This window comes from Oncorhynchus tshawytscha, unplaced genomic scaffold (assembly GCF_018296145.1).
Source record: "Oncorhynchus tshawytscha isolate Ot180627B unplaced genomic scaffold, Otsh_v2.0 Un_contig_8471_pilon_pilon, whole genome shotgun sequence".
NCBI lineage: Eukaryota > Metazoa > Chordata > Actinopteri > Salmoniformes > Salmonidae > Oncorhynchus > Oncorhynchus tshawytscha.
The window spans coordinates 98,910-113,888 of record NW_024609453.1 but is presented as its reverse complement, the minus strand read 5'-3'; the positions used below and the strand labels follow the sequence as shown (position 1 = coordinate 113,888).

The following is a 14,979-nucleotide window of genomic DNA, read 5'->3' as shown; positions in this document are numbered from 1 at the left end:
GAGTGGGAAAGCTGCCGTTAGCGTCAATATTACTTGCCAATGTGCAATCTTGGACAATAAATTAGACGAGGTACGATCACGAATATCCTACCAACGGGACATCAGAAACTGTAACATCTTATGTTTCACAGAATCATGGCTGAATGATGACATGGATATTGAGCTAGCGGGATACACGCTGCACCGGCTAGATAGACCAGCACACTTTGGTAAAATGAGGGGGTGTGGTCTGTGCATATATGTAAACAACAGCTGGTGCACGAAATCTAAGGAAGTCTCTAGATGTTGCTCGCCTGAAGTAGAGTATCTTATGATAAGCTGTAGACCACACTATTTGCCTAGAGAATTTTCATCCATAATTTTCGTGGCTGTTTATTTACCACCACAGATGGATGCTGGCGCTAAGACTGCACTCAGTCAGCTGTATAAGGAAATAAACAAACAGGAAACCGCTCACCCAGAGGCGGCGCTCCTAGTGGCCAGAGACTTTAATGCAGGGAAACTTAAATCAGTCTTACCAAATTTCTATCAAAATGTTAAATGGGCAACCAGAGGGGGAAAAATCTAGAATTTTAACCAGGTAGGCAGTTTCAGAACAAGTTCTCATTTAAAACTGAGACCTGGCCAAGATAAAGCAAAGCAGTGCGACACAAACAATAGCACAGAGTTACACATGGAATAAACAAATGTACAGTCAATTACACACTAGAAAATGTGCCTTGTTAAACGTTAATTTGTGGAATTTCTTTCCTTCTTATTGCATTTGAGGCAGTTGTGTTATGACAAGGTAGGGGTGGTGTACTGAAGAAAGCCCTTTTTGGTAAACGACAAAGTCCATATTAAGGCAAGAACAGCTCAAATAAGCAAAGAGAAATGACAGTCCATCATTAATTTAAGACATGAAGGTCAGTCAATGTGTAAAATTTCAAGAACTTTGAAAGTTTCTTAAAGTTCAGTCACAAAAACCATCGAGCGCTATGATGAAACTGGCTCTCATGAGGACCCAGAGGTAATTAGAGTTACCAGCCTCAGAAATTGACTGTGTGAATCAGGCCTTCATGGTCAAATTGCTGCAAAAAATCCACCACTAAAGAACACCAATAAGAAGTGTCACGTCTACTCCTGCTCCTCCCCTTCGGCATTCAACGTCTCTGGTACACCACTGGTCCTGGGATCCATCATTACGCACACCTGGCATCAATCATTACGCGCACCTGCACGTCATCATGAGACACACCTGGACTCCATTACCTCACCTATTACCGCCCCTATTTAGGTTCTTTCCCCAGTCAGTATTGTTCCTGTGTTTATGCAAAGATGCTAATGTTATCTCCTTCCATGTTTTTGTTTTTCAACATTTCACCTGCTTCTCAACATACAGCATCATCATTGGGCCAAGAAACAGAGTAATGTAAATTAGACCGGTGGAAATGTGTCCTTTGGTCTGGAGTCCAAATTTGAGATTTTCGGTTTCAACCTTTGTGAGATGCGGTGTAGGTCCACAGATGGTCTCCGCATATGTATTTCCCACCGTAAAGCATGGAGGAGGAAGTATGATGGTGCTTTGCTGGTGACACTGTCTGTGATTTATCTAGAATTCAAGGCACAATTAACCAGCATGGCTACCACAGAATTCTGCAGCGACACGCCATCCCATCTGGTTTGGGCTCATATGTTTTTCCACAGGACAATGACCCAACACACCTCCAGGCTGTGTAAGGGCTGTTTTACTAAGGAGTGATGGAGTGCTGCATCAGATGACCTAGCCTCCACAATCACCCGACCTCAACCAAATCGAGATGGTTTGGGGTGAGTCGGACCGTAGAGTGAAGGCAAGTGCTCAGCATATGTGGGAACTCCCAAGACTTTTGGAAAAGCATTACATGTGAAGCTGGTTGAGTGCCAAGAGTGTAGAAAGCTTTCATTAAGGCAAAATGTGGCTACTTTGAAGAATATAAAATATATTTGAGTTTCTTTAACACTTTTTTTGTTGGTTACTACATGATTCCATAGGTGTTCATTACTTTTGATGTCTTCACTATTATTCTACAATGTAGAAAATAGTACAATAAAGAAACCCCGGCATGAGTATGGACACACATACTTTGAATGGTACTGTATCTACAATACAAAATGTATAATACCACCATACAACAATGTGTGTTTGTACCTTTGAGTGTCTTCACACACAGGTACAGACAGTATTCTACTGCTTGCATCAGTTACCTGATGTGAAATAGCGTTCCATGTAGTAATGGCTCTATGTAGTACTGTGTACCTCCCATAGTCTGTTCTGGACTTGAGGACTGTGAAGAGACTTCTGGTGGCTTGTCTTGGGGGGTAGGAATGGGTGTCCGACTTGTGTGCAAGTATTTTAAACAGACAGCTCGGTACATTCAGCTTGTCAACACCTCTTACAAAAACAAGTAGTGATGAAGTTGATCTCTCCTCCTCTTTGAGCCATGAGAGATTGACATGCATGTCATTAACGTTAGCTCTCTGTGTACATTTAAAGGCCAGCCGTGCTGCCCTGTTCTGAGACAACTGCAATTTTCCCAAGTCCACCTTTGTGGCTCCTGACCACACAACTAGTCCAGGTGCAGAAACACTTTCTCATGTTAAATACTGTTGATGTAATATGGCTACAGGTTCAACACCCTGACCTGGACTACCTGGAATTTTGACCTTTGCCTCACCTAAAGCCCATTCTGGTGGGAAGCTGCTATAGACCAAGTGCTAACAGTCAGTGTCTGGATAATATGTGTGAAATGCTTGATAATGTATGTGATATCAACAGAGAAGTATATTTTCTGGGTAATTTAAATATTGACAAGCAGCCCACTCAAGAAAAAACTTCAAACTGTAACCAGTGCCTGCAACCTGGTTCAGGTCAACCTACCAGGTTCAGTCAACCTACCAGGGTAGTTACAAACAGCACAGGAATGAAATCATCAATATGAATTGATCACATCTTTACTAATGCTTCAGAAATTAGCTTTAAAGCGGTATCCAAATCCATCGGATGTAGTGATCACAATAAAATAGCCATATTTAGGAAAACCAAAGGCTGGGACTACTATAGTTTATAAGAGGTCATACAAGAGGTTCTGTAGTGATTCATATGTTGATGTAAATCATATTTGTTGGTCTGTGGTGTGTAATGAGGAGCAAACAGACGCTGCACTTGAAATGGCTTATTCCAGGTACTAATAAGCACACACCCATTGTGTTTGACCAGATACAATGCTATTACACAGTGAACAAACTGACGTTCAGCACGCTTATAGGGAAGGACACTCAACAAGCACAGCACTTATACAAATTACCCATGATTGGCAGAGAGAAATTGATAATAAAATGATTGTGGGTGCTGTCTTGTTAGACTTACAGTGCAGGTTTGACATTATTGATCATAGTCTGCTGCTGGAAAACGTATGTCTTATGACTTTACACCCCCTGCTATAATGTGGATAAAGAGTTACCTGTCTAACAGAACACAGAGGGTGTTCTTCAATGGAAGCCTCTCAAATATAATCCAGGTAGAATCAGGATCTAGCAGCCTTTCGGTTACTGGCCCAACGTTCTAACCACTTGGCTACATGCCACCCCACACCTACTCCTGTTACCTGCTGCAATGCTGCTTGGAATCCACCTGGTGATCTGTTCACCATCTGCCCTGGTCTGTCTTTACCTGTCTGGTACAGGTACCCCCACTACACTCCACCCCTCTCTGTTCACCGTCTACCCTGGCCTGTCTCCCCCTGTCTGGTACAGGTACCTCCACCACACTCACCCCTCTCTGTTCACCGTCTGCCCTAGTCTGTCTCCCCTGTCTGGTACAGGTACCCCCACCACACTCACCCCTCTCTGTTCACCGTCTACCCTGGCCTGTCTCCCCCTGTCTGGTACAGGTACCTCCACCACACTCACCCCTCTCTGTTCACCGTCTGCCCTAGTCTGTCTCCCCCTGTCTGGTACAGGTACCCTCACTACACTCCACCCTCTCTGTTCACCGTCTACACTGGCCTGTCTCCCCCTGTCTGGTACAGGTACCTCCACTACACTCCACCCCTCTCTGTTCACCGTCTACCCTAGTCTGTCTCCCCCTGTCTGGTACAGGTACCCCCACTACACTCCACCCCTCTCTGTTCACCGTCTACCCTGGCCTGTCTCCCCCTGTCTGGTACAGGTACCTCCACCACACTCACCCCTCTCTGTTCACCGTCTGCCCTAGTCTGTCTCCCCTGTCTGGTACAGGTACCCTCACTACACTCCACCCCTCTCTGTTCACCGTCTACACTGGCCTGTCTCCCCTGTCTGGTACAGGTACCCCTACTACACTCCACCCCTCTCTGTTCACCGTCTACACTGGCCTGTCTCCCCTGTCTGGTACAGGTACCCCTACTACACTCCACCCCTCTCTGTTCACCGTCTACCCTGGCCTGTCTCCCCTGTCTGGTACAGGTACCTCCACCACACTCACCCCTCTCTGTTCACCGTCTGCCCTAGTCTGTCTCCCCCTGTCTGGTACAGGTACCCTCACTACACTCCACCCCTCTCTGTTTGCCGTCTGCCCTGACCTGTCTCCCCCTGTCTGGTACAGGTACCCCTACTACACTCCACCCCTCTCTGTTCACCGTCTGCCCTAGTCTGTCTCCCCCTGTCTGGTACAGGTACCCCCACCACACTCACCCCTCTCTGTTCACCGTCTACACTGGCCTGTCTCCCCCTGTCTGGTACAGGTACCTCCACCACACTCACCCCTCTCTGTTCACCGTCTGCCCTGACCTGTCTCCCCTGTCTGGTACAGGTACCCCCACTACACTCCACCCCTCTCTGTTCACCGTCTGCCCTGGCCTGTCCCCCTGTCTGGTACAGGTACCCCCACCACACTCACCCCTCTCTCCCTGGCCTGTCTCCCCCTGTCTGGTACAGGTACCCCCACCACACTCACCCCTCTCTCCCCGGCCTGTCTCCCCCTGTCTGGTACAGGTACCCCCACCACACTCACCCCTCTCTCCTGAGATTTCGCTCACCTCCAGCACGCACGCACTGTTGGGCGAGTGACTCTGAACTTACAATAGCTAGTCCCAAGTCGTTATATATTAAAAAATTTTCTTGTGCATTTTGCTATTTAGATATTTGCCTCATGACTCCTGCATGCCTTGTTGACTACAAACTTTCTTTACCCAACCGTGGGACAGACTATATTTGTTCCCACACTGAGGACTCTGACTCTATTGGTTACACAGACTTTTGTCCTCCCATCCTATTCTAACCACCTCTCGCCGGCTTAATATTCATGTTACCTGATGAAATTGCTGTACAATATGATCTTGTTGCCATCTGATGCACATTCAGATGTCATAAATCATCACTGCAGAGCTCTCCCTGTCCTCTGCCGTGCCTTGATTGAATTACTGTTGATGATGTCTGTCTGAAATGTACACCATGGCCCATCTACTGTTGCTTGCCCCAATTCTGACTTCTGCTTCACTGATTTCTGCTCTCGTAAAAGCCTGGGTTTTCTGCAAGTTAACACTAGAAGCTTATTACCTAAAATGTATCAACTGAAAGTGTGGGTTCACAGCTCCGATCCAGATGTGTTGGTCATTAATGAGACGTGGTTCATAAAGAGTGTTTTGAACACTGATGTTAACCTGTCTGGTTATAACCTTTTTCAGCAAGACAGATCTTCTAAAGATGGGGGAGTGGCAATCTTTACCAAGGATCACCTTCAGTGCTCGGTTGTCTCCACCAAGTCTGTTCCAAACAATTTGATTGAAAATAAAAGAGAGCCGCACACTCTAGGAGCTCAGATGCAAAAATGTAATTACCAACGTTTTGTCAGCCAAGTTTTCATCAGGGTATTTTCAAGCTTTCTACTCCTCTAGCCAGCACCTCGCCTAAATAGGTGTGCGTTCTTTTTCTTCTATACCAAACAATTTGATTGTCTGGTTTTAAGCATTAAACTTTCAAATAGCTCTTTGTTGACTGACCAATCTAGTTTGTTGTTGATGTGGACACCAAGGAACTTGAAGCTCTCAAACCTGCTCCACTACAGCCCCGTCGATGAGATTGGGGGCGTGCTCGGCCCGCCTTTTACTGTAGTTCACGATCAGCTCCTTTGTCTTGCTCACATTGAGGGAGAGGTTGTTGTCCTGGCACCACACTGCCAGTTCTCTGATGTCATCCCTATAGGCCGTCTCATTATTGTCGGTGATCAGGCCTACCACTGTTGTGTCGTCAGCAAACTTAATGATGTTGTTGGAGTCGTGTTTGGCCACGCAGTCGTGGGTGAACAGGGAACAGGGAATACATGAGGGGACTAAGTACACACCCCTGAGGGGCCCCAGTCTTAAGGATCAGCGTGGCAGACGTGTTGTTGCCTAAGCTTGCCACCTGGGGGCGGCCCATCAGGAAGTCCAGGATCCAGTTGCAGAGAGAGGTGTTTAGTCCCAGAGTCCTTAGCTTAGTGATGAGCTTCGTGGGCACTATGGTGTTGAACACTGAGCTGTAGTCGATGAACAGCATTCTCACATAAGTGTTCCTTTTATCCGGGTGAGAAAGGGCAGTGTGGAGTGCAGTAGAGATTGCGTCATCTATGGATCTGTTGGGGGGGTATGTGAATTGGAGTGGGTCTATGGTGTCCAGGAGGATGCTGTTGATGTGAGCCATGACCAGCCTTTCAAAGCACTTCATGGCTACCAATGAGAATGGCACGGGGCGGTAATCATTTAGGCAGGTTACCTTTGCTTCCTTGGGCACAGGGACTATGGTGGTCTGCTTGAGACCAAGGTATTACAGACTCGGTCAGGGAGAGGTTGAAAATGTCTGTGAAGACACTTGACATTTGGTCCACTAATGCTTTGAGTACATGTCCTGGTAATCCGTCTGGCACAGCGGCTTTGTGAATGTTGACCTGTTTAAAGGTTTTGTTCACATCGGCTACTGAGAGCGTTATCACACAGTCATCCAGAACAGCTGGTGCTCTCGTACATGCTTCATGGTTGCTTGCCTCGAAGCGAACATGAAAGCATTTAGCTCGTCTGGTAGGCTCGCGTCACTGGGCAGCTCGCGTCTGGGTTTCCCTTTGTAGTCCGTAGTAGTTTTCGAGCCACATCCGACGAGCATCAGAGCCAGTGTAGCATGATTCAATGTTATTCCTGCATTGACGCTTTCCTTCTTTGATGGTTCATCTGAGGGCATTAGTATGGATTAGTCTCTCGCTCCTTGAAAGTGGCAGCTCTAGCCTTTAGCTTGATGCAGATGTTGCCTGTAATCCAGAAACCATATGGGATATGGGATATGTACATACAGTCACTGTGGGGATGACGTCATCGATGCACTTACTGATGAATCCGATGACTGAGGTGGTGTATTCCTTAATGCCATTGGATGAATCCTGGAACATATTCCAGTCTGTGCTAGCAAAACAGTCCTGGAGCGTAGCATCTGTGTCATCTGACCACTTCCGTATTGAGTGAGTCACTGGTACTTCCTGCTTTAGTTTTTGCTTGTAAGCAGGAATCAGGAGGATGTAAAAAAGGCCAGATTTGCCAAATGGAGGACGGGGGAGAGCTTTGTATGCATCTCTGTGTGTGGAGTAAAGGTGGTCTAGGACTGATTTTTCCCTGGTTGCGCATGTGACATGCTGGTAAAAATGTGGTAAAACTGATTTAAGTATGCCTGCATTAAAGTCTCTGGCCACTAGGAGCTCCGCTTCTGGGTGAGCATTTTCTTCTTTGCTTATAACCTTATCGAGTTGATTGAGAGCGGTCTTAGTGCCAGCTTCGTTCTGTGGTGGCAAATAGACGGCTACAAATAATACAGATGAGAACTCTCCTGTAGATAGTGTGGTCTACAGCTTATCATAAGGTACTTAAGGTACATAAGGTGCAATACCTCAAGACTTTTTAAATATTTGACATTGCGCCCCAGCTGTTATTGACAAAAAGACACACACCCCCACCCCTCGTCTTACCAGAAGTAGTGTCTCTGTTCTGCCGGTGCATGGAAAATCCCACTAGCTCTATATTGTCCGTATCGTCGTTTAGCCACGTCTCGGTGAAACATAAGATGTTACAGTTTTTAATGCCCCGTTGGTAGGACAATCTTAATCGTAGGTCATCAATTTTATTTTCCAATGATTGCACGTTAGCCAGTAGAATGGAAGGCAGTGGGAGATTACTCGCTCGCCTCCGGATTCTCAGAAGGATGCCCTGCGGCCCCTTTTCTGGCGTCTTTCTTTACGCAAAAGGCATGGATCTACTCAACTGACTGGCTTTCTTGATGTCTATAGTATTCTCTCGGGTATGCAATCTGGTTTCCACTCAGGTTATGGATGTGTCACTGCAACCTTAAAGGTCCTCAACAATGACACCATTGCCCTTGATTCTAAGCAATATTGTGTTGCTATGTGTGATGTATTGTTGTCTCTACCTTCTTGCCCTTTGTGCTGTTTTCTATGCCTAATAATGTTTTTACCATGTTTTGTGCTGCTACCATGTTGTGTTGCTACCATGTTGTGGTGCTACCATGCTGTGTTGTCATGTGTTGCTGCCTGGCTATGTTGTTGTCTTAGGTCTCTCTTTATGTAGTGTGGTGTTGTCTCTCTTGTCGTGATGTGTGTTTTGTACTATATTTTTATTTTATTTCTCATTTTTAATCCCAGCCCCTGTCCCCGCAGGGGGCCTTTTGTCATGATCCTCTTCCTGTAAATGACTGGACCAACGTGCAGCGTTGTCATTATATTTTATTAAATCAAAACACTTGAACAAAAGAACAAAGAGGAAAACGAACAGTTCTGTAAGGAAACTAAACCATACAGAAAACAACTACCCACAAAAACCCTGTGGGAATAAGCTACCTAAGTATGGTTCCCAATCAGAGACAACGATAGACAGCTGTCCTTGATTGAGAACCATACCCGGCCAAAACAAAGAAATACAAAAACATAGAAAAAGGAACATAGAATGCCCACCCCAAATCACACCCTGACCAAAACAAAATAGAGACATAAAAAGCTCTAAGGTCAGGGCGTGACACCTTTTGCCTTTTGATAGGCCATCATTGTAAATAAGAATTTGTTCTTAACTGACTTGCCTAGTTAAATAAAGGTTAAATAAATAAATAAAATCTGCAAACCATGACAGATAAGTATGAGGCTAAATGGAGCAAGTGCAACTCATGTGTCTAAAATCAGTACTCTAAGCTCCCAAGTGGACTCTGCTATGAAGCAGAATACCACCCTTAGGTACCATCTGGAGGAAGTCCAGAATGGTCCCGCGCTACAGGGTGACTACCCAACCAAGCAACCGGAGTCTGGTACTCAAAGGAGTGAAGACGATAGAAGGTTTCAGACATCGCCTCCCTCATGTGTCCCTAAGTTTTCTCCTCTTGGCCATTCGACACTGAGTAATGTGGCGCCTCTTCGCCAACAAAGCCAAGACTTGGCTTCTCCTCTTGGCCTTTCAGACCCAATTTCCCCACAGGATGAAGCCAACCCTCTCCGCCCGCTTGGCACAGAACGTCTTGACAAACTCGTCAAAAATGTCCCCATCTTTGACACCGTTCCAGGTCAGCCAAACGATACTGAGACGTTCCTAGCTGACATAGAGGATGCATTGGATGGCTACCCGAACGCTACAGGTTCTGACAGGCTTTACTTGTTGAAGCGAACGTTGAATAGACACATCTACAACAGCAACACATGCTAAATGAGTACAGCTTTGAAATTAGAATTCAGTGGTTCTGCAACTCGCAAATACAATAGATCACTGGCTAACATTGTCAAACAAGCTCGGAATGAACACCCACAAGCTTACTATCATAGGCTTCATTCAGCTTACTTTGGCCTACTCACTGAAACAGGAATGGAAGAGCTATTGCCATTCAAACAAATGTTTCTGTCAAACATGCATCTCACCTTCATTACCTACTTGGGCCATACAGCACATGTTGGCTTGCATATCTTACAACTCAGAGAGCTTGCAAGCACAGCTTTTGAGGCATAAAAAGCACGCAACACTAAGAGCCCTGACATCTGAAATAAAAATCAATAAAATAAAATAAGTACAAGTCAGCCACTACAGCGACTGAAAAGACTGCAACACTTAACAAAGAGCTGCAGTTAGTTTCAGAGTGTGTGGCAAAGAATAAGTTAGCACTAAATATTTCTTAAACTAAAAGCATTGTATTTGGGACAAATCATTCACTAAACCCTAAACCTCAACTAAATCTTGTAATAAATTATGTGTAAATTGAGCAAGTTGAGATGACTAAACTGCTTGGAGTAACCCTGGATTGTAAAATGTCATGATCAAAATATATTGATACAACAGTGGTGGAATATGTTTTTTAAATTGTATAAACTGCCTTCATTTTGCTGGACCCCAGGAAGAGTAGCTGCTGCCTTGGCAGGAACTAATGGGGATCCATAATAAACCTCAGGAAGAGTAGCTGCTGCCTTGGCAGGAACTAATGAGGATCCATAATAAACCCCAGGAAGAGTAGCTGCTGCCTTGGCAGGAACTAATGAGGATCCATAATAATCCCCAGGAAGAGTAGCTGCTGCCTTGGCAGGAACTAATGAGGATCCATAATAAACCCCAGGAAGAGTAGCTGCTGCCTTGGCAGGAACTAATGAGGATCCATAATAAACCCCAGGAAGAGTAGCTGCTGCCTTGGCAGGAACTAATGGGGATCCATAATAAACCCCAGGAAGAGTAGCTGCTGCCTTGGCAGGAACTAATGAGGATCCATAATAAACCCCAGGAAGAGTAGCTGCTGCCTTGGCAGGAACTAATGAGGATCCATAATAAACCCCAGGAAGAGTAGCTGCTGCCTTGGCAGGAACTAATGAGGATCCATAATAAACCCCAGGAAGAGTAGCTGCTGCCTTGGCAGGAACTAATGAGGATCCATAATAAACCCCAGGAAGAGTAGCTGCTGCCTTGGCAGGAACTAATGAGGATCCATAATAAACCCCAGGAAGAGTAGCTGCTGCCTTGGCAGGAACTAATGGGGATCCATAATAAACCCCAGGAAGAGTAGCTGCTGCCTTGGCAGGAACTAATGAGGATCCATAATAAACCCCAGGAAGAGTAGCTGCTGCCTTGGCAGGAACTAATGAGGATCCTTAATAAACCCCAGGAAGAGTAGCTGCTGCCTTGGCAGGAACTAATGAGGATCCATAATAATCCCCAGGAAGAGTAGCTGCTGCCTTGGCAGGAACTAATGAGGATCCATAATAAACCCCAGGAAGAGTAGCTGCTGCCTTGGCAGGAACTAATGAGGATCCATAATAAATACAAATGTGTCTAAAAAAATGTAATTGATGGTTAAAGTAATTGAACCATTGTCAAATGCACCGTTAAAGATGTACTATGCAGAAATCGCTCCGCCATTTCCTGGTTACTAAAATTGTAATAGTTTGCCTAATTTAAGTTTATGTGACAAAACAAGCAGTCATTGCGTATAATCATTGTACCATCTGAACCGCTGTGGAATGTATTTTCCATAGACAAAAATATTGTAGTTCCAGCTGTACAAAACTGTAAGGAAAATACATAGAAACTCAACTTCAGAACAGGAAGCATAGAAATAGAGCACAATAGAACAGCTCTAACACTTTCAATGTGAATGAAAGAGCTATAACTCACATTTCTATGTGAATTTGGTCAGGTTACCCAAAAAGTTACATATTGTATCTTTAATTGGTTTAAGAATTTAAAGTGTTTTTTTGATGTGAACCGTTTGTGAACTCGTTTTTGCCATTTGGCCTGGGCATCAGACTCCAGAGTCCTTTATTTCAGAGTTGTGTCAGTGAGGTGGTCGGATTTAAATTGGCTACCATTTATCACATAGTTTGTGCAGGCTGAAATGTGTAGGCTGCAATGTGCAGGCTGAAATGTGTAGGCTGCAATGTGCAGGCTGAAATGTGTAGGCTGCAATGTGCAGGCTGAAATGTGTAGGCTGCAATGTGCAGGCTGAAATGTGTAGGCTGCAATGTGCAGGCTAAAATGTGTAGGCTGAAATGTGCAGGCTGAAATGTGCAGGCTAAAATGTGTAGGCTGAAATGTGCAGGCTGAAATGTGCAGGCTGAAATGTGCAGGCTGAAATGTGTAGGCTGAAATGTGCAGGCTGAAATGTGCAGGCTGAAATGTGCAGGCTAAAATGTGCAGGCTGAAATGTGTGAGACTGAAATGTGCAGGCTGAAATGTGTAGACTGAAATGTGCAGGCTGAAATGTGTAGGCTGAAATGTGCAGGCTGAAATGTGCAGGCTGAAATGTGCAGGCTGAAATGTGTAGGCTGAAATGTGCAAGCTGAAATGGGCAGGCTGAAATGTGCAGGCTGAAATGTGCAGGCTGAAATGTGCAAGCTGAAATGGGCAGGCTGAAATGTGTAGGCTGAAATGTGCAGACTGAAATGTGTCATCAAAAAACATGGCAGACATTGGATGAATTAAACAAATGTATATCTTCCTTCTCAGCTACAATTAGTTGAATAATTCAATGGATGTTTTGTGCACAAAAGTCATGACTAAAGTGTCTTATTATGAATATTCAAATCTGACTTCTCTAAGTGGCCATGTTTGGAAATTGTCTTTCTGGGCTGGGCATCAGCCTTGAAACCATTGTGCCGAAAATCTCCCCCCTGCCAGAATTCTCCCCCCCCTTTGCGTTCTTCATTTTATTTGCGTTCTTCATTTTATTTAACCTTTATTTAACCAGGTAGGCCAGTTGAGAACAAGTTCTCATTTACAACTGCGACCTGGACAAGATAAAGCAAAGCAGTGCGACACAAACAACAACACAGAGTTACACATGGAATAAACAAACATTCATTGCTGCAACATGCTTGCTAGTTGAAATTTCTGCTCTGCATTCCGTTGTCAGTTTAGCCTACATTTCACTGATCTTAGTAGCAGAAAGCATTTTTGTCTGCAGTTTTCTATTTGGCTATTTGTTTCAAGTGTATGTGGCGGTTCTAGCTTGTATGGCGTCCTGGGCGAACTCCCCCTTCAGCGCCCGCCGACCGCACCCGCACGGAAAGATGCCCATGTCGCCTGTACCTAAACCCTCTACTGAATTTGTATTAGTCTATAAATAAATCTCTTTGCCAAAATTCGTCATCTCTCACATGTCTTATTCGACTAGTATGTTTTAAAGTGTAAGGATAATAATTCAGCCATAGTTGTTCTGAAATGTTCATTGCTTGCCAACATTTTACCCCTTCCTATATGTTTAATATAACACACATATATTAATTATTAATTTTGGTTGCCTATCCTGACTAAGTTTGTTCAAAAGAAAGTATTTGACTCTGATGTGTGTCACAAAGTATTTGACTCTAGCCACAAAAATAAGGAAATTAGATGGTTGGGGGATTCTGGCAGGGGGTGATTTTCGGCATAACACCGGAACCCTTGCCCCTACAACCTGGGAGGCTGTAGTAATCTGATCTGGCCTGCAGGGGTCACCAGGGCACCATAAACACGAGGCTCCACGGGGGCGTAACTTCCGGGTTTATAAAAGTTGTCAACAGTTTGCAAAATAGAAAAACATGTAGCTAGATACTGAGACCAGAACCGTTCTTTTATAGCTGAATGAGAAAGCTACCGGTATTTTTCCAGCAGAGAAAGAGAGACGGGGGAAGGAGTGACTGAAGACAGACAGACGGCGCCGCTGCGGAAAGCAGAAGTAGTTAGTTACAGTAGTTAACTAGCTAGCCAGAATGTTTAGCTACTGTAGCTAGTTAGCTAACTTGTATGGTGATAAGTATAAGTACCAGGCCAGCTAAAAACGGGCTGGTGTGTGTGATAACTCCAGCCTGCTCTCCCTCTCCGCGGCTACACTACTGATGCCGGTCTCGGCCGGGGCTCCATGGAAGAGCTGCAAGCACAGGACGGAACAAGGAACGGGACTGTAACCGAGGCTCACCCCTGCCCGGGCAAGCCCTCTGCCCATCTCTCTGGTCCAACGGGATATTATTACAGTGGGGTGAGCCTGGAAACGGGAGTTACGGCCGACCGAGCGACCGAGCGGTGATGGGATCAGAAGTACTTTTCCAACTTTTTCTACAACTTTTATGAAAGGTCTTATAATAAAGTTGAGATTTATTTATACCTACATCAACCTGGTTAAGGTTATACAGTGTATTTGTCCGGCAGTGATGAGATGTCATGTAGCTAAACTCCTATAGAAGCTACCATCTCTAGATGTTCGACAGACACGGTTGAAACCCCTGGAACCTGCTTCTCCCGCTACAGAATCCGGGTAGAGATCCAGGACAAGGTACGTCATCTTTTGCCTGAAACAAATTTCACCAAGAAGGAAAAAATACTTTTAAAATAAAGTTGTGCAGGAGAGTGAGATTTAATTGAGAGGGACACGGTGAATGGCACAATGGTGTGCAACTGCAGCCCCCAATGTGGACTTCCTCTATCTGCAGGAAGGAGTATTGCATTAGTTCCTGCTTGAACACCCACACAAAGTGTGACACTTTTGAATGTGGGTCAAAAGGGAAATAAAAGTATTATGCGTTTTTTCACTGGTAGACAGTATCCTTCGCTCCCGCCATGCTGAACACCTGCCCTCACCATCGAACTGCAGGAAAACAGTGCCCGACAAGCTAGGGCGAAGGTCACCGTCTTCCGGTCGCCCCTGCTTCCCGCTAGTACAGACGGCGGTGACGCTAACTAGCTAGCCAGCACACGGTGTTGCTCCAGCTTCCCACCTGCTGTTAGACGGGGGAGACCGGTAGACGGTGTACTTAGCCCCTGGGTACACAGGAGGCGGGGGGATAGCTTTGTTAGCTAGCAAACGGTGACACCCCCGCCTCCTGTGTACCCAGGGGCCAAGTACACTGTCTACCGGACTCCCCCGCCTAACAGCAGGTGGGAAGCTGGAGCAACACTGTGCCTGACAGGCTGGGGTGAAGGACACTGTCTACCGGTGTCGCCTACCGCTAACTAC

The 14,979-nt window shown here is 45.4% G+C and overlaps 1 protein-coding gene across 3 annotated transcripts in view; it reads left to right on the top strand.

Annotated features, from left to right (window-relative positions):
- Positions 1–13,538: 13,538 nt before the first annotated feature.
- LOC121844893 (TSC22 domain family protein 4-like) overlaps positions 13,539–14,979 on the top strand; it is a 69,815-nt gene continuing 68,374 nt past the window's right edge. For all 3 annotated transcript variants that reach the window (XM_042315363.1, XM_042315364.1, XM_042315366.1), the window contains exon 1: positions 13,539–14,298. The gene's annotated coding sequence lies outside the window, so the exon portion shown is untranslated. The remainder of the gene's footprint in view (positions 14,299–14,979) is intronic.